A 23,160-nucleotide genomic window follows, 5' to 3' on the forward strand; every position below is an offset into this window, starting at 1 on the left:
TATCTGAATGAGTGCTGGAATTATACCATCAGCACCTGAATGGTTCAAAGAAATCTACCTCGCACCGTACCTTGTCCCTGTTAAGGATGGAACTTCGACCTGGTAGGAGGCAGCCTGCCTCTTGCCTTCTTAGGACACCTTTATCATTGGACAGTTTATTTCAGTAAAAACAGTTTACAAATTTTGGCTCCTAATCCTGAAAGTTTGATGCATAACAGCGAATTTCACGAAAGCAATTTAAGTGAAAAATTATTTGAGGTTTTTTAATTTTTATATGCAAATTGACAGAAAATAAAAATAATTTTCCATTTAAATCGCTAGTGAAACCTGCTGTAAGTATATGAAAATTATAATTTTTTAAAAATAGCATTATCATTATCACATCTGGTGCCAATTATCGTGGAATGAACCTGAAAAGAGCACTACAAACCTTATGAATTGTTGTGTCACACACTCTTATCTAATTTCGTTCGAGCCATCTCGTCGCCTGGGTAAAAGATTGTCGTATGTTAAGCACGTGCGTATGACACTTACGACAATCTTTTACCCAGGCGACGGACGATCTGTAGCGATGTTTGCGTGTGTATCGATTGTAATCAGTTATATTTAGTAATTACGTACGCATGCACTCGTTTATCAGTAATTTCCTGTTGCTACTAATGTACATATGTAGATCGAACAAGATTCCAGTTCTGTCGCATGACACGCAACATTGAGCAAATATCGATAGCAAGAGAGCAATTAAAAAGTGAGTTTTATTCATTACTTTTTCGAAAATTTCATACAGGCATATGTACATTAGACTGGTTCAAAAAAAAAAATGCCGGATAGTGAAAAATGCGCCTGCCAAAGCGCAGTCCGCATTAATAGGATTTAGAGGTGGCTTATAGCGAATTTCTAGTTTCCATATAAATAACACGGGAACAATTTTTATTTTCAATTGTCAAGTTGCTCAAGATTCAAGTCGAGCACATACAAAAATTACCGTTTCTTATATTTTCCATATATCATAAAATTTAAAATTTTATTTGAAAAAATATCATTTACCAATTTTTGAATCGTAAAGCGTAAGATAGCGTGTATCACAATTATACGTCACCCACATATTGACCTTATTGAGCTGGAAAAAGGAGCCTGTTGAGGAGATGTGGTACCTCTGAAATAGCAGCTATAACTTTTTTGCTGCACTTTCCATTTTTTTCTAACAAACAAATATTGGTATAAAATTCAATAACATTGCTAAAAAATTTTATTAATTATTATTTAATTTAACTTTATTTAAAAAAATATACCCTGTCGGAAATGGAAGCACAAGTGGTTGAAATTCCTCCTTTTTTTAGGCAATTAACTTCATAACCGAGCAATAGCTGCCCTTTTGACAGCCATCTCTTTTCAGTGTCGTAAAAATATTACACAAGAGATTTTGAAATAGTAAATTTTTGCTTTGAACCAGTCTAATGTATATTTAAATTCTCTTGATAAGGCGCTCAATAGCACAACTATGCACACAAGCTCTTACTACTTCGTTTGGAATTTGTACTAGCCACTCGAAAACGAGTCATGCGTTTGACAAAACTATTAGTAGCCTATCAAATAGCTGCGCTGTTGTGAAGGAACGTTGGTGAAGAGCTACCACTCAAACTGAATTTATCTTTTAAAAGCCACTTTGCCATAAATGAATTTAAATGAATTCTTAGTAAAAGTCATTAACTAAAGCAGAAAATGGTTGAAGCAAATATATACATACATACATATGCTGTGTTTTTGTTTGTATAAATAAACATGTTTGTTTTTGTGCAAATATACATAAATTTACGCATATATGTATAAGCTTGACATTAGGGTGCCTCACAAAAAAGGTGTGGTTTCTCATCGAAATTAAAACGGTTGTTTTATTTTAAGACTTCCACCAAACAAATTTCTGCAAAGTATTAAAATTTACGAGAGCTGGACCGATTTGAAAATACATCCAAAATTCTCATTATTTTGTATCCGTTGATAAAATGTTTAAACATATTTATGCAGACCTTTTAAGCTTAAACTTTTCTATCGTCCGAGGAGATGTTTTGGAAAAAAATATCGAAAACTACATTTACTTATTTATAAAAAAACTAGATTTTGGCAGGTACTTTCAAACAGAGCTGGGCACTTTAGGATTACGATTAAATTTTGACTACTTAGGCTTACTATTACTGTAATCGTAATCACGAGAATTTTCAGCATCAAAATTACTATAAATTCAACATGCTTGATTGCGAATACTTTAATTGTAATCCTTAAAATTTAGCGATTACAACTACTGTAATCGTAAATTTTTAAGATTACAATTATTATCGAAATGATAACCTTTATGATTACAATTAAAATAATTTTAGGATTACGTAATTAAATGTAATCGTAATCATAAATTACCCAGCTCTACTCTTAAATCGGTCCAGCTCACGGACATCTCAATGTTTTTCCGGGATAATTTGGCTGAAGTCCTAAAATATACTTAATAAGTTTTATAATTCCGATAGAAAAGCAGTACAGTTTTTTTTCTGTATTGATTGTGATGCACCCTAATGTACATACATACTTCAATATGTATTCTTGCTTAAACTATAAAGATATGCATATTTTATTTTAGAAAAATTGTTACAAGGTGATTGGAGATAAAAAAATGTACATATGTACATATATGTAAGTATCTTCTCAGTCAGGTCAAATGAAGATGAAATTTAACGATTAAACGCTCACATTAATTACTGTTTCAATGTATGAGTTTACAGCGTTGCCAATTAAATTTACTCCAACTTCTTAATTTTACAATGAATCGTCATTTGATATGTATGCATTTGGAGGAGCTTAAACTCTTCAATAAAACTGTTGTAGTATAAAAGGAAAAAAAAAACCCAAAAAAATATCCAAATTCTTCTTTTTGAAATATTTGTATTAACTAAAGAGGAATTATTTGTGTATACACGAACGATTTGCCAACATGGGAATTGCTAGTCCAATGAGAACAACATCCACCGCTGCAAACGGGTTCTTACAGGGACCGAAAATAACAGTTATTTTTTAACAGGTAAATTTGGCCAACAATTTTTTTAGTCCGAAATAAAAGTCCTTTCCTGATGATAAACAAACGCCTAAAAATCGCGTTTTTTGCAATATTTTAGAAGCTCTGGCAGAGAAACCAAAAGTGATAGAACCTTCCACTTAGGCTTACATTAAACTAACTAACTAACTTTCGACTATAATTCATATAAATACCATACTTATAGCCATTTATTGTACCGCAAACACTGATTTTTTTTATTGTTCAATAAATGACTATAAGTGACCATCAGGTCAAGATGCCGGGATGGTATCTCGAGAGTTCTGGGTTTACTTTAAGCCTAAGTGAAAGGTTCTATCGCATTTTCTTTCTTTGCTAGAGCTTCTCCGATATTTTGCAAAAAACGCGACTTTTTAACAATTTTACCTACTTTTTCTCAAAATCTGGAGCTGATGAAAATTTATACTTACGGATTCGCATATTTCGTATATGTCGACTTTCAAAACAGTGTTAGCAGAAGATGCATCTAAACAAATTTTCCATTCAATTTTCTTAGTAAAAAAATAAAAACTACCGCATACCACACATATCTTTTTAGAGGGCACACACAGTCAGCAGCTGTCATTGACCATTTGAATGACTGCTGCATAATTATATGCTATAATTACAGCCAATTACTGAGCATTGCATGTATATATGTATTTACATATATTTACATACGAATACATGTGTGCTTCACATTCAATACTTAACTACCATTACGTTCTTTGTGATTCTGCAATAATGGAGAGGCGGCGATGTTGGCGTCAGTGACTTTGAACTGCGTTAATTAAACTTGAACTTTTTGACAAGCCAACAAAGGTCACAGAACGACGAGATGAGGGACAGTGTCATCGCATTGATAACAACATAGCTGCGTGAGTGTATATTTTACATAAAAGAGAAAATAAAAAAATCAACATCTATAAACCCAAAGATGTGCATCTCGAGTGCTGGGAGCCTCCTGTTTGGATGCAAGTATTTGTTTTGCTCATCTTCCGTAATTTTTGTAGTAATCGTAGTATATTAAAAAAACTTTACCACAATTAAATTGTAATTAAAATAAACATGCGAAATTTATCAAATAGAGATTGTTTACTAAAAACAACGACAACGACAATGACAACAACAACAAACAACGCCAACCACAACATACAATGTACAAAAGATTGAACAGTGAAAAAAATAATGCACGCCATGAACTTCGAGCCAAGTGTCAGCACCTTCGCATGCGCGCCAGCTGCTTCGTCAACTCATTGACTCTAACGACGTCTTGCGCTGACTTGATGCTGACAAGGAAGTTAACTTTTGCTCTATCGACGTTGAATTCATGTCTGTAAGCATGCAAAACTTAATTACATCCAGGTACAACAAATTTAAATTAGCAGCACGTAGTAGGTTGAGGGAGAGAGAGTTGAGCGAGCGAAACGGCAGGTGAAAGAGCGCTGTCTGATGAAATTATTTTTCGCTATTATCCAATTGTGGTAAATTAAAGTTGTACTACAGCAAATTGCTTGCATTTAATAACAAAGTAAAATTAATAAAAATCTCTTATGAAATTTTTCGATTTTTTTTTTTATTTCAAAGAGTATTTGACTCTAGTTTTTTATTTATTTTTTATTTTATTTTAACAGTGTTGCCAGAACTTTTTGGGACGAACAAATCGGCTAATTTTTTGGGCCGAACAATTTTGGGCAATTTTGTTTTTTGCAAAACGGTTAACAAATCGGCTTCCGGCTACATCGAATTTTCTCCGACGGTTTTCTATCGCAACCAGCTGAATCAAGCCGGAAAACGGCAAAATTGGCAACACTGAAAGTGAAACGTTGTGTTATTATTGAGACTTATGGTATCGAAACGCTTTTAATGCCAGACCGCAAATGTAATGAAGCGAATGAGGGCGTAACTTCTTGTCAGGGAATCAGCAACTACAATTCTAACAGAGCTTGAGCTCTTCCTTGCAGTCGGTCTGAACACGATCAAGGAAGACAAATAAACGACATCGGATCTATTTTTCGAGTGCGAGACCATATTAAGCAGATGCACAATGCGGCCGAAATCCAAAAGTGCGATCAAGATCTGAGAAGCGAAACTCGTTTACGGTAACGGCCTGTACCCCAAGTCCCCTCTTCATTTTCAGTCGGAACGGTCGGTCTTTGCCCAAGCGCAAAATTATGGTAGATTCAAAGGGAAAAGTTATAAACGTGTAATGATACTTTGGGTAAAGGAAATCCAACAAAACCAAATGGATTCTACGTCTGAAGGCTAGTAAAGTACGTAAAAAAAAATTATTTAAAAAGCGTTTTTTTTTTTTTTTTTTTACAAAATTTTAGTTGTTTAATGAAACAATAATAACACGCTGTCGGATGCTGCCTTAAAACATATTGCAGGTTACTTTGAAAAGTACAAGGTACTGAATAAAAACAAAAATCAGCTGCCCAAATCGGCCTCTTTGATTTTAATGTACTTTTTTTTTAATACGCTTATTAGTTTGTTTCTTGTATAAAAAGACTTTTATGCCGAGGGGAGACTTTTTAGAAAATTTTTGGGTATGCAGTTTTTTAGCTCATTCAATTTTAGTAGGTTAAAGTGCAAATTTAAAGACGTTAGTAAATCGCGTTGATTTTTAATAATTTATTTGGCTGACGGTGTTGTGTATTTTCTTCCATATAAAATATGCTCGATATCTTCTATTGAATGGGAAAAAATGCCTAGCACCATTAGCAAAAAAAAAAATTATATAAATTATATAAATTATAGCGTCTTGAAATTTGCACTTTAACCTACCAATTCAATTCAATGAGCTACAAAACTGCATACCCAAAATTTTTCTAAAAATTCAAAATAAAAAGTTTTAAATTTTTATAAAAATATATAAACATTAAATAAACAAAAGAAAAATAGCAAAAACTAGTCAAAATATCACATGGCTTAATCAGCTGACCACAAGTGTACATTCGAGTGATCCAATTTTTTTATGGGAGAAAAAATGTCATCCTAGAAAACGGGGCACCACCTCAGTTTTTTTCTTTTAATATTTCTAATATCTTTGGGCCCACTGCCCATGGTGAAAGGAACCAGCAATTTCAACTTTAATAAAACAGAAAAAATAATACAGTAAATCTTAAAAAAGCGAGTCAAAATAGTTTTGTAATAACTAGAAACCATATAATCAGTATTCAACTAAAAGCATAATTACTTAGGCGAATGGTGTACTCAATTGTAAGATCGTTAAAAAATTGTGAGCAAAGTTCAACAAAAGCGGTTGTCCATTTTTACTAGCAAATTTCTTCGCTTCACAAAATGACACTCTAAAAAATCAATTCTAAATACTCTGCTCAACAAATATTTATGTAACTTTAAACCGTGAGCCGCGTTCATTACTGAAGTCTTTTGTCTCGCAAGGCATAACTAATTGGAGGAGCTTATATACAACACAGACATAAATTACGTATATATACAAGTTCTCATCTGTTGCATGCCACGAGCCATAAACAACTTACATATGAATATACTCAGATAGATAGAGACATAGCAATGCTAAAGGCTTAAGTAGGTAAGCTCATACCCACATTTAATTTATTTAGTAAATCTTTGTACCTCTTCATTTCTGCGCTAAATTTAACGATGAGCTCATCAACAATAGCCAAGCAGTCGAGTGTGTCACACACAGCCTGCAATTGCATTAGGCGATGTAATACTTAAGTCGATGGCGACCCAAATGACCACATCGAAAATGGCAACAACAATAACAATTGACGTGCCATGACACCTTTTGAAGCGCATGCCAAGAGACGCACACTTTTTGCTAAATAATACTTATGCAAAAGCATACATTTGTATAGTATATGGCTAATTGATTTTTCCTGGATTTTTAGCGTCCCGCTGTCAACTTCGTTCAGCTGCATGCCAAAAAAAAAAATTCACACAAAAAAAAAAAAGAAAAAAAAATTTAAGGAAAAACCAATCACTTGCCAACTAAATACGCCATCCATCTCAGTAATACGTTGTGAGCTGTGTTGCGCATGTGCATTAGCTGCATGAGAATGCGCAAGCATTGACATTCGACGCTTACTTCCACACGCGATAAAATTGGAAAGAATGCCGAATTTTTGTAGTTATTTTTATTTTTTTACTTTATTTTCTGCTTTAGTGCTTCACTTATTTGCTTTGCATGTGATTCTTTCGCTGGTTTCACCTCGAAGATTTGTAAGTTATTATTATGTATGTACATACTCGCTTATATTGATTTTTCGGACGTTTACCGAAACTGTCATGTTTGCACAGTACCTATGTACTTCTATTTTTCTGTCCTTTCGGAAATTTTTTTAATGCAACATGCATAGCTGTGTGTAAATATTTAATTTTGTGTTGGCTCGCACACAAATAGCGCGTCATTCAAGTGTGAAGGACGCTATAAATTATTTGCTTTGGCCATCGAGTGGAAAAAAGTAAATATGTATTTTGATTTTAATCGAAAGCGATTGATCTTTAAGGTGCGGTGGTGCATTTTAATTTTTTTGAAATGTTCGCGTCCGGTGGAATGCATACATACATACATACATATATAGTATACATAAATGTGCTTATGAGAGTAAATTGCAAAAAATATATTATTATTATAGTGTCTTCTACCTACTGGTAAAATTTGGCCTTGCCATGCGGTAGTCTGTAAGAACTGGTAAGCTTACATGGGTGATCATATATTTTAAGTAGTTTCTATATACATTTACTGATTAAAGTTTAGGGTTACCAGGAAGTAATACAAAGTAGTTTGTTTCCTTACTAAAAGAGGTATCTTAAAGGCAAACGTTCGAATTTATTTCTGATATGCCGAAACTCCTTCCATTTGTGTTAAAATATCAGGACCACACCACAAATTCGAAGGAGAAACTCGGCTAAAAACTTAGCAAACTATGTAATGGACAAATATACTCCGCTTGGTGTGGCCGAACATATTGTCTGTTGATAATACAGGCAGCACGAATTGTTATTACATTCAGAGAAATCGGTGAAGAAGCAGTGGACTTGCTGCTCAAGAATGTGACCTCAAATAGAGAGATCAGCATGTACTCTGGCAGCCAAGCGGCTTTCACTCGAAACTGGTCAGGGCATGTCTGACCTCCCACTCAATTGCGCCGAAGTACTTTCTTATTAGGGACACTTGGGTTCCGGAACATAGACTTTGCGCAAAATTGCCTGGCTGAAGGCTTTGCAAGGAAAAGTACCTTTGAAAAGATATCACGGAATAGGAAATTTGGGGCACCTTTGACCATTTGTGGTTCAGTCTTGGGCAGAGGAGCCTAATGTCAGTTCAGCAAGTGCTGGGAGAAAACTAGGACATGCGCGGTCGAAAGAGCTCCGTATGCTTGCAAAGTCTCAATTCTTGATTTTGTTGGGGATTTTGATAGGCCACATTCCGGTTGGTGTGCTCGAAGTAAGCGCAAAAACTGTATTCTGTGGCAGTTGCTTGAAAGAGAACGAGGTGGAATCATCTAAGAAACTTTTTCTACTACTACTTCTTCTACTAAATAAATACTTAGAACCTACTACTCTACTAAATAACACTTAGAAGGTTTCGGGCATTGAAATGAGCCGTATTCGCAGACTAGTAATCGTTTTGTGGTGTCTCATCAGTTAAGTGGAGGTTATCGTGATAAATTTAGGTGGTAATTATCACAAAGGAGAAACCAAGTGCATCCCGCGCCACGCACAGTAGTCATACTAATGTGTTTTTTCCTGAAGTACATATAATGCCGTGTGGGATTTAGCAAAATTGTTTTAAAAATTTAGAAAATTATGCATCTAAAAATCATTAGCGCATACGAAAGAGGACACTGAGTAGACACGAAATACAAAATTTCAAACGAGTGGCTTTAGATGCTTGTGTGACATTAAAGCAGAATGTAAGCTTTGCCCTTCGCGAATTACAATAAGTTCCGTTTAAATTCGTTCTTGTGATAAACGGGTTTATAAAACGAAGCTGTACCTTGGACTCATATCTGCGTACAAAAATCATGGCATTTTTGAAACAGAAATATTACTCATTGAATCCATGTGTACGGTGCTATTTGTGCACTCGGAAAGCTCGATTTTTATTTCCCTTCCAAGAAGGAGAGCTTTAGCTTACTTCGTGCATCATATCACGCACACATTTTCACGCAGAACATTTTGTTTTTAGCTCCATTATACATATTTACTTTGTCGACTTTGTCTCCAGGTAATGTCATTTTTCAAGTCTCTGGTTTAACTTTACAATGTATCGTTATAGTGACATCAGCATGATGCAATATTGGTACAGCTTATTGTGGAGTTCAAGCATGTGTTACATATATGTACATTGTGTGCCCATACGTATTTGTGAATATGTGAAAACTAGGGTGCCTCACTAAAAAAAGTTTTGGTTTTTCCACGAGAATTAGAAAGTCTATTATATCTTTAGACTCCGTCAAAATAATTTGGAACAATATTAAGCTTTATGTAAGTTGGACTGGTTTGAAAATACCTCCATAAATTTTTTGTAAACAAATTTATTTTCTAACGATATGGTTTCCCGAAAATCACTTCAGATGATAGAATAGTTTAAGCTTAAATGGTCTGCATAAAATGTTTAAAAATTGTATCAAAGGAATCAAAATACAGAGATTTTTGGAGGCTTTTCCAAATCGGTTCAGCTAACGTAAAACTTAATGTTTTTCTGAACTATTTTGGCAAAAGTCTTAAAATATAATAAATTTTATAAATCCGATAAGGAAATAAGCTGTACCGTTTTTTTTGGTATGAAAAGTGATACACCCTAGTATGTACAGTTATGTATGCAGTCAGATATGAATGTTGGTTTACATTTATGGAGTGCAAGTCTATAAAGATGTCTTATATGTATGGCCATTGGTGACAATGATGTGCCGATGTAACTGTTTGACCGTGAAAAATGCCGAAAAAGATGGCTGAGCTAATAAGAATCAAGGTTGAAGGCTATATAATCAACACCTACGCGCTTTAAAAATGTGAGTAGGGTAAAAAAGATGCATATACGTGCGTAAGTGTAGTTTAACAAAAAGATGCTCAGAATGTAAAATTTGTATATGTTTTCAATGTTTTTTGTTTGCTTTTGTGCCCACTCTGCTCAGCTAAGTTCGAAAATTCTCATTTATTAACAGTATTTGTTTATTTGTATACACATCTGCTGCTGGTATTTGTCATACTTATTAACGCTAGCGATGGTACTATGTATTGAGAAATATTTACCCTTTTAAAAGAGTTGCTCTTTGAAGAAAATAGTTGTTGAAGCAAAGAAGATAAAGTTTGTTGTTATCGTAGGTTTATGTAGTTTCGTTGAAGTGGTTGTTGTTGTTGTGTTTGTTATTGTTATTAAATATTGTCGGTACACTTGTTGATATTTTCAATTCACTGTTTATTTTGAATATTTGGTTCTACATCTCACATATTCTGCGGTAAAGCGACCTTTGGTAAACGAGTTTTTAGCCTGTGCTTTTAATGCGTATTACAGTTGTTCATTGTTCGTTGATATAGTCGATTACTCAGGACCACAATCACCTCTAACCCTGCAACGCAAAAGGGACTAATACCATATGTTTTTGACGTCGCTGTATCCAAATCTCGTGTTCGTTTAACCCCATCAGGTCAGTATCAAGGTCAATTCAAGGTCTAACATACAGAGTCCGTGGTTAAGGGACCATAAGAAGTAATATAGGTTTTTTCGAGCGCTGAATTTGCGACCACTGAAATCTATGGGAACCCTGACTTAGCTTTTAGTGATGCAATTTTTTAAGTTTGACATTGAATTGTATTGATCTTGACCCGATGGGGTCAAAAGGACAGCATATTTGTTTTGTGTTGCAAAGTTGGAGGGGTTTGTGATAACTTAATTGGGCAATGTTCTAGTTCATATACCTATGTATATGTAGATGATACTTTATTTGTTTCGTGTTTGATCGAGCTTCTCCACCAAGCTGTGATGAACATTTTGATGTTCTCACACAAATGGAGAGATCTACAGTTAGTTTATGCCGCCTCCGAACGAGAAATGGTTTAAATAAAGGCTGTCGGCAGGCAGGAAGTGGAAAAGCAATTTTATTCTATCAAAATTCCTTGAATTAGTATACAGCTCTCAAGAAAAAAATGCTCGTATAATAGAAATAATGAAAAATACTTCTCGCTAACTGTAGACAGCCCTTAAGTATGAAGATATTTTATACCAACAATTATTATAAACTAGCTGCTACCCGCGGAGCCACCTGCATGATATCCGGTTTAACGTTACAGCCGCGAATCTATCTCTTCTATCTTATATAGAACCTTCCACTTAGGCTTAAATTAAGCCTAGAACTCTCGACTACTATTCAATAGCAAAAATTTCCAGTATTTTTTTTTATTGTTCAATGACTTTAACTGACCATCAGATCAAGGTGCGGGGATGGAAGTGGAAGGTTCTATCACTTTTTATTTCTTTGCTAAAGCTTCACAGATATTTCAAAAAACACGATTTTTTGCCAATTTGACTTATTTTTTCTTAAAATCACCATAAAAAACTCTATCAAAAACAGCATTAACGATTGTCGCACCAAAAATGTTTTCCATTTCAGCATATCATATCAATGCAAAATCGTGACACTTACATACATTTTGAAGATTAACCAAGTTAAATTTTGAAGAAGAAATTTGACTTTAAAAGCAGGAAGACCCTTCGTTAAAAACATTTTAGAGAAAAGGCTTTTTTAACTTTTTTGTTTGACACTTGTCTCTTTGGAAATATTTTAGAGCTCCCTCTCGTTTGACACCGATACTAAAATATTTAATTTTAATTGTAAAATAAATTGATTTTGAATTAATAAGCAGGCGGCAACACTCTTCAAAAATATTTTCGAAATTAAGCTTTTTAAGTCTATCGTTGATACCCGTGTTAAAATATTTTATTTAATTTGTTAATTAAATTGATTCTGAATTTCTTAACAGGTGGCAACCCTATTCAAAAATATAAATTAAATAATGAAGCCTTTTTAAGTTTTTCGAATGACACCTATACATTAGGGTGGTCCAAAAATGCATGTGAAATAGTAAAGTCGGAATTTTAATGCCGCTCCCCCCTAGGATTGTTCTGTACAAAAAAAACAAATATACCTCTATTTTTTATTTTGAAATCAAAATATATTTAGGGAGCGCTTAAAGCGCTCAAAGTTTTCCATGTATTTTATATGAGAAAAAAAACACTTTTCGTAGTAATGGTATAAAATTCTTGAAAATCAATAGTTTTTTATCGGAAAACTCTGTTTCTCTTCAGGAGAATCCCCATAATAACACCCAATTGTTCCTTCAGCCGTTTTTTCATAGTAACTATATTTTATAGGTCCTCCAAAAATCTTTAGTATCAAAAAATGGTTAAATAAACAATTAAATATTAATATTGGAAGTCTCCTGAAGGGAAACAGAGTTTTCCAATCGAAAAATATTGATTTTCAAATATTTTATACCATTTCTGCGAAAAGTGGTTTTTTCCCCCATATAAAATACATAAGTATAAAAGGAGAACCCACTTACCAAAGATTCTTAAATTCTTTAGAAAAAAAAACAATCTTAAGCTCTACCTCTCTCCTTTACAAAACCTGAGTGGCTTAATACTTACATTTACATGATGCCCATCAGCGCTTAATTAGCATAATCAACTTTAAAGTCATCATTAGCCTATGTGAGAGCCACGCACGCGTAAAGACGCAAGAAAAGGTGTGATGTAAAGAAGCATAAACAAAACGAACTTACCTAGAAAAAGACGTAGTGAAACGGCGACCAAATAAGTGTCGGCAACTGCGTAATAATTTATAGAAATAAGTATTTATGCCGGCTACTGGTTGCAGCTACATACATACATATGTACAAACGTTGCAGTTAGCAGTGACAGGCTACGCAACTTTGGTTCGGCTTTGGCCAGAAGGCATAATAGGCCATATCACATAACTACACAAAGAGGAAATGGAATTAAAAATTCTTAAAGCAATTTCGACGTTTGCTTAGCAAATTCACCTAAGAACCAACGTAGACGCAGACGCAGGTTAGGTTTCATGAGAAAAATATGCTGCGCGATGATTGAGAATCATAGAAATAAGAAGCAATAAAGTAAGCAGAAATGTGTGAAGATGAAAAATATTTACAATTGTCATATAATGATATAATGATACCCAAACCGTTATGTCAACTTTAAGCGCTTAAATAAGTATGACTTGGTTATTACGGCTTGGCTTTTTACGTAGGCCACAACATGTTAGAAGTAAGTAGTTGACTGTAGACACAATGTTGCTGACTTCTTTACTATTTCTCGAGGCGTCCCTTCCTCTTACCCTGACATTCTCATCCTCATTGCTTTTCATTAGCTTCCCAATTGTGTCGCAGTTGTGATTGTTTCGCATTTCCGCGCCTTCTATGAGAATTATTAAAAAAAAAATAATAATTAAGTTGCTAGTGCTTGTTGTTGCTCATATTTAATACTGCTGTTACAGTGCTTTCAATTAGTTGGTTAGCAGTTGCTTTAAGAGAAATATTCTTTTATAAATAAGCACATACATACTTACAAACATGGTTGTTCAAGAAAAATGCTATGCTTTATTAATGCATGGGTAATAGTAAATTTACTTTATATGTTCTCTTTTAATAACCTTGCGTTTGCGCTTGTTTACTTTTCTTTGCTACGGTACTTCTCATTTCCGTTTTGCTGTGAAATGTTCATTAGTAAAGCCTGATTTGCCACTTCCGTACTGATTCTCTAGTAATTGTTGGTAATCAGCAAAATGATGGTTGCTGTTGCCGTTATATTGGCGCGATCTATAAAACACACTATGCTTATGATTTCTCAGCAGTCTTGTGGTTGTAGTCGTGTAAGTCTGTTTGCGTATATAAGGTTTGCTCAGCAATTACTGAAGGTTTAGTATAGTGGTGAGCGAACCCACACTTTTTGTTGGTGTATAAAATAGTTGCTATACCGAGCTTCTACCTTTTTTAAGGCGTATAATACTATCTAAATCGATTGTGCCTTAAAGAATAATTTTTATTTATAAATTAAAGCTCTTTAGCCGATATCAAGTTTCAGATTCTGGATCTTAAGAGGCAAGCACAAACTGTATGATCTCTGATTTTTCTCATCTTAACCGGATGATGCCTTAACCTGCATTCCACTGTCTGATGTACATTTAGAGCTATTAGACCCTAACAATTGAAATTGAGTAAGCTCTGAAACTCTCCAAGAGCGGAATTATAAATCCCTTTGATTTACGTTTGCTCTTTGTCATGCGTCATTGGGCGGCAACCTGAAAATCTTCTGATCATTTTAGAAGCGCTACTCTTTATTCTTTGCATTGACCACAGAAAGGCCAAGCTTTTTTCTGCTCTGAATTTTAGCTAACTCACTCCAAAATAACCGAAACGTTGCCAAAAGATATGCTATTGAGTCTTTTGAGAGTTTAAAGTAGCTCGGTTCAGATGGCATACTACCTATTTTACTTAAATAAGGTGTTGAGCTTTTGTTGGCGCCTTGCCCTCATACCACAACCTTAAATGCCGGTTGATGTCGGTTTTGTACTTGATGTTGGTAAGAATGAGACTGATTTGCAAAATATGGTTGCCAGACTTAGCAATGCTATCAATAGGAAAGAGTCCGCCTTGGGCATTTTTGTAGAAATTGAGCTGCTTTTGACAACGCCACCTTCGATAGGATGTGCAATTCTGCTCTAAGGCATGGAGTAGACTCTGTACTGGTAAACTGGATTCGGTCAATGATGGCGAAGCGGATAATCGGCATTCAAGCAGAAATATGTTAATATGTCACGTGCGGAGTTGACAAGGGCTGCCTTCAGAGAGTTGTGTTTTCCCTTTGCTCCAGTGCCTGGTAATTGATTCTCCTATTATCACACTGATAACTATATCTAGGTGGACAATGGTCCCGGGACCATCTCTGCCGGCTGTTTGCAGTAAAGCGCAGACAATACTGAATATGATTGACTCTTGGTGTAAAGGAGATGGGCTCTTCACTAGAAGGAGAAGGTTGGATGGTCTCATTCCCATCATACTTAAAGGATTTAAAATTTTGATCTAGGAATAATTCTGGATACAAAACTATCACGGAAATAACACGTGGGGCACAAGATCTCCACAAGCATTGGCGGCATTTTGGCAATGTAAACAGGTCTATCGCTGAACGTGGGGTTTGTCACCAAATGGAATCCTCTGGAGCTTTCTCTACAACACCTGTCACTTGTTACTGAGGGCTCCAAAATTGACTCTGTGTCAGGATCAGGGGTCTTTATCGGAGATAATGGCGTAAGCTTCGCTTTTCTCATGGGGAGTGTGCTTCAGTCTTCCAGGCTGAAGTATTTGCAATCCCAGGTGGAATGGAAATGGAATGGAGAAACTCCGTCTCTGCAGTAACAGTCAAGCTGCACTTAAGGCATTGGTCAGCCCTTTAACTACTCCCAAGCTTGTTTGACAATGTAAGTTTCGACTAAATTATGTTCGTAAACTCTGGGTGCCAGGTCATTCGAAATATGAGATTTTAAGCTCCGTTCCTCCTCAATGTAGTTTTGATCAAGTTTTTGTCTTTTGATGAATGGAAATGAATCGTAGTCTCGATTTCGCGAGTCCAACCAACATCCATAATTTTTTTTTTTATAACGGTTGCCTCCCGACAGGCAATAACAAACCACCAAACCATTTTGTGGCATGAAAAAGTTTCTCGAAAAAATATTTTGAAACGGCTTTGAGGGTAAATTTCTTTTTTATCTAGAAATTTTAAATATTTTAGGATACATATGTTACTAAATTACCCGCTTAAATAGCAGCAAAGGAAATGTTCTTAAAATTTTATGCCCGGCGGTAAGGGTTTCACTAAAAATAACGAACAAATAAGTGAAAATTGGCACAAGCAAAGTAGCGCGCAGCAATTTTTGCATAAAGACTTTACAAAAACTTACCGTAATAAACATGCATAATATTCGCTTTAGACCAGGCCGGTCTTCAAATAAAAAAACTCGAAGAAATCTCGATTTGGGCTGGTTTTTGTAGCGTGTTTTTATAGAAATTTTTATAACGTTTAGATCTTTTAGAATTAAATTTTTAAGCATCCTTAATATGAAAGTTTATTCCCACACGATTTAAGCAATTATAACATTTTGTTTTGCGTAGAAATCTAGCCAATATATTTGCGCATACATACATACATAAGTGAGCACATGATATGCTATTCAGTAGCACATAAGTAGCAAAAGTTTAGTAGAGAACGTACACATATGTACTTACTGCATGCTTACAAATACATATAAAAGGAAATGTTCACCATGCAGAGAAGTGAATAAATAAATGTCTAACTACCAAGCTAAAATGCGTGCTACACGCTAGCACGATAACAAAAAAAAACTACTATGAAGACATTTTTATAAGTATTTTTATGTTTGTATAGGTATGCGCACAATTTACGCTTATTCAATGCGCATTAATAAAGCGAACACGTAATTAATGTTGCCAATGTTGCTAGCTCTTTGGACGTTGTTTTTGTTGGCTGATGGCCAACGGCAATTCGTTCGACCTGACGTCTCCTCATTTATATGCACACTTTGGAGAACTGTTGCGCGGTGAAATTCTTTTCGTTGCTTGGAAGTTCACTTTTTATAAATTTTTTGCTAGCTGTGTACTTATTTTGCTTTGTCGCGTTTCTTTTGTTACAAAAATAGAACTTTAACTTATAAATCTTATATTTTATGTTTAATTTATGCATTGCACTTAAATCGAGTTCGCCGCTTGAGTCTTTCGTTCTAGTGCTGGCGGCTATGGCATAAATTACGTATGTATGCACTATGTAAGTCTAAAGTTTTATTTCTGTGCTTTCCCCTTGGGGTTTTGTTATAACAAATTATACTCTGGTGGGACTTTGAAGCAATGATAGCGAAGACTTTTCATACTCAATCCCAAGCGGAATTAAAGCAACGGTATTATATGCCATTTTCGTGCCAAAGATGATCGCAAGTGGTGCAAGAATATAAAACTTTTCTGAAGCAGCCGGTAATGTTTGAATAAATGGCATAATGTATGAAAAAAATTTCTCTGAAATTGTATACACTTTTCGGTTCGGTAACGCAAAAAAGTACATTCAAAAGTACGCTCGACCTGTTCATCCGGATCCGGAAGACGCAAAAGGTTTGTACCAGAACACAAGGTTACAAAGTATCCAGAATAATGTGCAGAATGTATGGCATAAAGTTCACGAAGCTTCGCCTATCCCTAAAGTGGGAGGACGTTAGGCTACTGGTGGACATAGTCTGTTGGCTTCGCTTGCCTTTAAACTGGCTATGATAAGAATTGTAATGGTAAGAACTGTATGTGGCGCAGAACGAAAGAGGAGGCAGTGGAACATGTCCTCTATCAGACTGCGGATTAGTCTCCTGGATGCGTGATTTATGTCTAATCTGGACGCCGGCGCCAAAAAAGGGTAAAATGAGGTGTCCAAGTTTGTCAAAAGGCTGCGAAGTTCTTCAACTTTCCTCCTGGTTTTCAGTAATTAGCTGTCTGATGTAGTCGTAGTTTATCCGGCAATGAAATCCACCGTAAAGGTTTCTGCGAAGTTACACAGTGGCCAGCCAACTTATCTAATATAACTTCCAAGGCTTTCTTTCAGTGTGTGAGGTCTGTGAACATTCTTGTACAAAATGTGGTGATGTGTTAATTTTGTGGATTTCGATACTAATTTAGGCCGTTTCTGGCTTTTTCGACTCTCATTAACACTGCCTTCATTTTTATAGTCACAATAGATAAGCCGACTACGTTCATCCATCCCATTTAGTTTATCCAATACTATTAGAGAAACATCATGAAATCTATAATTGGTATTCCATAACGTTCGACCCATCACTGTGTTCTGGGGGACTACTGCTGTTCCAGGTGATATATAAAGATTTTCAGTAGATAGGTAGAAAAAAGCAAGTCTTCTGGCGCTTTTGAATTGCGCTCCCAAACTGCAGAATTTAAAGCATCCGAACTCACGATTGCGAATTCTTTTTTTACCCGTCTTTCAGTCGTTTGCTACTATTGCAGCCACTACTATGGATACCACTTTCTTACTTGGTATATTTTTGTATAACTTTTCCGGAAGAAAATCTTAACTGGAGAAATACCTGCTTAGTTTTTCGTAAACTTATTCAGATGAGTGTGCATAGTACGCTCGAACTTCTACCCCATGGTATCCAGAAGGTCGAAAATATTCAACCGATGTTAGAAGTTTTCTTGGCTTGGCAGCCGGAAGAGCATTTTTTCCATTCATTTGAGAACACCCCTTGTTCCAAACACAACTGGAATACGCTCGCGAACAAATGCGGCTATTCCTGGTCCTGGAACAGCGCCTAGATGACACAGCTTTTCTCAAGCGAACATCGGCTTTTAGTTGTTTTTGCAAGTTTTTATATTTTGGTTGCTTGCCTTTATGTCCAGAAGGTAGCCTCTGCTAAGAATGTTAAGTGTTACAAAACTTTTCTTGCTAAGCTCAATCTGCAGAAAACGTCCTGAAATGTAGTAGAACTTATTTGTTTAGTGAAAATATATTATTTCCCCCATGTTTGCTTCAAGAAAAGTTCACTGCGTAAATTTTTAATTTGAAACGGAAATGCTTATAACAACATTATTATCGCACAGGCAATTATGTACTACGTATGTATGTAGATAACAACCATACACTTGTAGAGTAAACAGAGAAAGAACACCATCACGCCGCATCACCTTAATTTGCGTTAAGTACTACTTTAACTCATTCTCATCAACTGCAAAGCTTACTATATGTAATACAATAGAAGCATCTCCTAACATAATAGAAATACAGTGAAGATACTGAGGAAAGAACTGATCTTGTATGAGTTGCGACCACACATAAAACAGTGTGGAAAAGGAAATAATCAACAAGAGCCAATGCGTTTTCAAAGCCACACAAGCTGAAAAGCAACAGCAATAGCAGCAGCAAAACAAATCGTCACACTAAGTTAAGCGTAAAATGATAAAAAATGACCATGAGGAACCCACTAAAGTTTTGCTTTTAAAACAAGCGTAAAGAATTTCTGTATCTACACGTTTTTTGTCCGAGTATTTTTAGTACACATACAGTTGCGGTCAAAAATACAGCTCCACAAAAAAAATATTATTATTCCTGTTACCAGACCATTATTTTTATATGTTTTTTATGATCACTGAATCAAAATCCGACGTCCATCCAACCCCATCACGTCAAGGTTTTTTCAACCCTGCCACCCCACTCCCGGAAAAATCAATGAAAGGCTATGAAAAGCCTTGACGTGATGGGATTGAATGGAGGTCGGAGTTTGATTCAGTGATCAAAAAAACATATAAAAATAGAGGTCTGGTAGTTGGATGAATTTATTTTGTTTAGTTTTTAAAAATTTTTTGGGTATGCAAAATAAGTGGAAGTTTTGAGTGGCTAAAAATTGCATTGACTTTTAATATTTTTTTTATTGACAGTGTTTTGCACAAAATGCGCAAGACGGTTTGAAAAATAAAATAAAAAAAGTCAACGCCAGTTTACCTAAATTTCCCTATTTATATGAAAAAACCGTAAAACGCGTCAGCAAAAAAAAATATCAAAAATCAGTGCGATTTTATAGCCCCTCAAACTTACCCAAAAAATTGCTGAAAATTCTGGTTAAAAAGCTCGAAATTTAGATACAATTTTTTCGAATTTTTTTAAGTTCTGTATAAAGTTTGAAATTGTGATTTATATAGTTTTTGTTAAAGTATGAAACATATTTTTATAAAAAAATATCAAAAATAAATTTAGATTGAAAAACATTGTAAATGTTAAAAACGAAACACCATTCATCCAGTTTTGACCGCCACTGTATGTTCATATGGCTATAAATAAATGCATGTGTGCTTGCTGTGTAACAAATAGATTAGAGTACGCCTTCCAGTTGGTTATAACTAAAGTAAATGGTTTAGGTATATAAGGCGGTAAATATTCTACATATATGTACAAATACTATATACTTATTTATATGTTAATATACCGCAAACGCGAGTAAGTGAGAAGTGAAAGGAAATCCCCTCTTTAGTAAGAGAGCGAATGAAGTAATGTTCTGTGATTCATATATGTGTATGTGAAGATGATAAGTGAATGTACATAACTATGTATTCATATTTTCTTACACTATTTTTACATGTTAAGTTATAACAAAAATTTGAAGGAAGTACTAAATTAGTGCCAATCACATGCGATTATGGCACCTAGAAACAGAGGCCGAAAACGCGTTCCGGTATTGGCTTAGAGGAGAAAAACGAGAACAAAGGTTTTGAGAACTTAACGTTAAGAATAGAAGGAGCGCTTGCATGTTGGGATGAAAAACAATTTCAGTGAGAACCATGATTTTTAAATCTAAACCAGAGGAAAGTTGGTTTATTCCAACCTCCAGATCGTTTAGCGGACCCTACTATACATTTATGGAAAAAATTTTCGTTTCATTTGCAAGAAAAGTTCTTGTCGCATGGCTTTCGTTGACCTAATTCGCATAATTATATTTCAGTTATTTTTTGTTTAATTTTAGTATTCAAAGTAATGCATGTATTATCCACAAATGTATAGGTTAATATAAAATACTCTTTGTGGATGTCTCAAGATAGACAACAAAAGGAATTTTCAGATGCTTGTCTGTAAGATTGTTGCATGGAGACGAACTCGTGTATTATTTATTTTAGACAACCACATAAGATCAAGCATCCTAATGACAATGCCGTTATACCATTACTTTAGATGTCATCATCGTCTTAATTTTCATGACATAGGGCACTGGTGTAGACAGAGTGACCTCAATCATTCCCATTTCTAAGTTGTTCAGAGAAGATATGGTCAAGAGAACAGACTTAGGAAAAGTTTCAAGATCTAACCAGTCTACAAATCCCTGCAGTATTTCTTGTATTGTCAATGGCTAAAAAAATAAAAAACCAAACCAGTTTCCATATGTGCTTGTTTATTACTACTTACTTTTTTACATTCTTGGACTTGGAAGGTTGCGAACTTCGGCTACTTTCCTCCGCTAAGTGTTTTAAAATACGCCGTAAATGCACAAAGGCCACATCTGCGGAAGTTTTTCTTTGGGTGCGTAGTATCATTCACAAATGTCAGGAAGTTATACATCTGAGACAAAGACAGCATATCTTTGATGAGCATTTGCTCTCAAGGATGGCGTCCATTTAATGGTCGAATCATTTTCGAGGTTTAAAGAGGACAGGTACTTTGTTCTAAAGTTTATTTCGCTTGAATTCTAATTTCAATGGATAGTTTGATTTATAACTTTCAATTCTGCACCATCAGATATTTAAAAAGAAGAACATGTCGCATTTTCCCGTCGCATGCGCTTGAATTCTAAAGAAGAACATGTGCATACATACTTATGTTTATCCCACATGCAAATATAATTTTTTACTGCAAGTTCGTGTCTACAGTCTTTTGTTTATCATTATAGTAATAGCAAGTACCGTTGATTCTAAGCCATTGTTTAACGTGGGTTAGCATTTTCCCGTCGTATGCGTTCTTTATTATTTCTATTCTTTTGTACATAAACATAACTAGTTAAGAAAATAAATGCAAATTACATGCATACATACTTATTTAACCAAGTATTACAGTAAAGTAGCTGCCTGCTCATATATATTATTTAGCTGTTTATGCAAACATCTATTTATTTGCATTATGCTTGTGTGCAATAAGGAAGTAGAAATACTTAACCGTTATTGCAAATAAGCCACTTGCTATCGCTAAGCTAATATTATGACTCATATGCAATAATAAAGCATGTGTTGAGTAGAAAAAAAAACAGCATTTAATGGCTGCCGAACAGTCTGTTAAGAATCAGTGAGGCCTTAGAGAGTCTATATTTTTATGTATGTAAGTACCTAAGTAGACATTTAAAATGCTATATTATATTTGATGGTTTAATGGACGGTGTCCATTACTTTTAAAAGCAGCTGCCTGTTTATTAGAAAACAAACATTTTAATTTTTAAATGAATTTTTTTGTTCCTTAAAAAGCGACTGACCAAGACGCTCTTTTGACTTCCGTTGCAATATTTACATATATAAAATGACAAATTAGATAAACTCAAGCTAAGGTTAGTTAAAAGAATATGAAGTTCACACTCAAGTTTACGTAAATCTTTTTAGCAACTGTTTAGTGATTGCTAATATTTTGCAACACCAAGCCCGTTGATTGATTACTTATTTAGTTGTGAAAGGAATGTTCAAGCAAATACATTTACTGCCGCTAAGAGCTTTCACAAGCGCCAACTTGCTTAGCCTGGCGCAAGTAAATGCTTAGATAATAATGCTTTTATATTAATCAAAAGTATTTATGTACATAAATGTATATAAAATCTTGACCAAAGCGGAGATGAAATGAACAAGGAATGAAATTTCGAACAGATTTTGATAAAAAACTTGGTTGGTTTAAAAATTACTGTGCATACATGTCTAGAAGCAATGGCCTTACGAAAGGGACTTTCTTTATAAATAAATTTTATATAAAAAAAAAAATATTTTTTATATATGTAATATGTACAATAGGGTGCCTCACCAAAAAAGTTGCAGTATTTTCATAATAATTATAATATTTCGTCTTCATTTATATAAGTATACTGCCCTGTAAAAGTGTGGACTCACTTGAAAAAACCGCCTTAATTATGGATTCATCGGCCCACTATTTGTTATTTTGCTCATTTGAGTCGTTTACAAACATTTTCCGGTCGCAACTATGGTTTTTTTTGGCAACAACCAGTCCATACAAACCAAAACGATTTTTTCAAGTGAGTGCAAACTTTTGCAGGGCACTTTATGTATGTACATTAGGGTGTATCACGCTCCATAAAAAACAATTTTTTTGCGAATTTTCCATTAGAATTATAATATCTATCGGAATTATAAAACTTTTAAGACTTACGTAAGCTGGACCGATTTGAAAATGGCTCTGTGATGTGATTTCTTGGAAAAAAAATGTAAACAAATTTTATTTAAAAAAAACTAGATTTTTTGAGGTATTT

General features: G+C 34.7%; 1 protein-coding gene across 1 annotated transcript in view; it reads left to right on the forward strand.

The window, feature by feature from the left end:
* LOC118743092 overlaps positions 1 to 23,160 on the forward strand; it is a gene marked incomplete in the record, with an annotated part of 113,928 nt that overhangs the window by 85,418 nt on the left and 5,350 nt on the right.

Source organism: Rhagoletis pomonella, unplaced genomic scaffold (assembly GCF_013731165.1).
Source record: "Rhagoletis pomonella isolate Grant_MI unplaced genomic scaffold, Rhpom_1.0 Rhpom_scaffold_00007, whole genome shotgun sequence".
Classification (NCBI taxonomy): domain Eukaryota; kingdom Metazoa; phylum Arthropoda; class Insecta; order Diptera; family Tephritidae; genus Rhagoletis; species Rhagoletis pomonella.